We start from the raw sequence: 2,214 nt of genomic DNA on the forward strand, positions 1-2,214 counted from the left end.
AGCATATTTATGCGACTTAGTTAGCTTTTTTTCTTGCATTTACATAGCTAATTTCTACTTGTTAGAGTGTGTTTAAGCTATTTTCGTGTGTTTTCAGGTTCAATTGACAAAGTTGGCAAGAAAGTGCAATTTGGAGCATTTTAGAGCAATTTTGGACTTGTAATGGATTGCACATGCATGGAGCAAGGTGGATGGACGAATTTGAAGATAAAGAAAGGCTAGGAATGTGATTAACATCTGGAAGAATTAAATTGAAGACTTAGAAGATAAGGAATCAGCTACAAAGAAGGAATATTATCCAAATTTCCTTATCTTATCCAAACCTTATCCAACCTTATCTTATCTTATCCTATCCTAATCTTTTCCTACCTTAATTCCAGCTTCAAAGAGGACTCCTTTTCACATTAAATCACCTAAATATTAGGTTCTAGGAGCCCTATTTTTGTGCCCTAAGTTTATGCCACATATAACCCTTCTAGAAGTTCTAGAATCTGCCACAAGGACCATTCCTTGTCCTCCTTGGAATCTAATTGAAAGTGTCCTTGTTCTTTGGTGATTTGGAGTCCTAATTCCTTTCCTTTTCAGCCCAATTTCATGTCTTCCCTTCACCCTATAAATACATGATGCCGCAACATTCATAAACCATCACCCTTTATCATAATTTCACACCACACCATTCACCACACCTGGAGCTGTGCTTGCCATTCAAAATGTTGGATTGTTGGAGCATTTCTAGGTGTATTCTATTCTTTGTTTTCAATGTTTAAATTTAATTATCTTTGTTTTGCGAACACGAGGAACTAAATTCGTTTTAGTTAGAGGTGAATTCAAAGCCATGAACATATATATGATATGAATTGATTTCATCCAATTATTGTTTCATAAATCATGAATGCGATTTACTTATTTGTTTGATTGATAACTTATTCTTGTATGTTGATTAAGGAGGCCTACTTAGTTTGCATGCATGAATTTGATGGTAGAATATAAGGGAGTTTCACGTAATAGTTATTCACTTATATTCACAAGTAGTGGAAGTCACTAGTCATGATTGTGTTCAGTGAATCTTTGGTAGGAGTCTCATGCGTTTCATAGTGATGAATGCCTTGTAAATGCTTATGATTTTCATAGAACTTAATGACTTTTGATATGTATCCCTATCATGCGTTTCATATAGGGAATTTGAGAAAGATAATTTGGTTGTAATGCGTATTCATTCAATTCAATGAAATAAGGAAAATCTGATGGTTGGTTGTGCGATGCAATTAACTTGGGGCATTGTCATTCATGGTTTAAAGGAATAATAACTGGAAATCGATTTGTATGCATATGCGTCATGTGTGGAGATGAACCTTCCAGCTAGCCATTCACCCATATTTCACCCAATTTCATCCAAGTTGTTTAGAGTCTTTACAATCTGCTTGTTTTTACCTTAATTTCGTCAAAAATCCAATTCCCTTTACTTGGTTGTGTCTTTTTGTTATAATATGTCCAAATTTATGTTTTAAAGTGTTTTGAGTCAAAGTTAAGTTAGAATTTGTCCAAATCACCCTTTAGAGTCTAGTTTGAGTCTATTTGATTGTTTTGTGCTGTTTGAGTCTTTTTCGTTTGTTTTGAGTCATATAAGTCTAGTTAAGTGTTTTTAAGTTTAGTTTTGTGTTTTTAAGTCAGTTTAGAGTAGATTGGCATCCCTTCTAATCCCTGGCCTAAAACGATCCCTACTTTCATAGACTATAATCATAGGGTTTTAATTTGAGTGTTAGAATATTTCACATCAAATTTTGGCACCGTTGGCGAGGATTAGTAAAATTGCTAATCCCTCTGTTTGTTTGTTTATTTTTTCTTTTGATATTTGATTTAGTTTTATTTCTTTGATTTCAGGTACTAGAGAAGCAAGACATGGCAATTGCTAATCTTCAAGCTCAAATAGCGAATCTTAATTCTCAGTTGTCACAGTATGCTGAAGGGTCCACAATGCAAAGTGTCCTTACATTTGGTGCTTCTTATAGGCAAGAATATCAAGCAAATCAATCTCCACAAAAAGGTTGGTAGAATCTCAATACCTGGGGTTATCAAGATCATAATCAATCAGGGAACAATTTGTTTTCCAACATGTACAATTCAGATTGGAGTGATCATTCAAACTCTATGTGGTGGGAATCTCAACAAGTTCAACATGAAGGATATTGGTAGCCATATGAGGAGTTCTATTCA

The sequence above is a fragment of a genome, unplaced genomic scaffold (genome assembly GCF_019419815.1).
Source record: "Pyrus x bretschneideri cultivar Hongxiangsu unplaced genomic scaffold, Pyrus_bretschneideri_v1 Contig9, whole genome shotgun sequence".
NCBI lineage: Eukaryota > Viridiplantae > Streptophyta > Magnoliopsida > Rosales > Rosaceae > Pyrus > Pyrus x bretschneideri.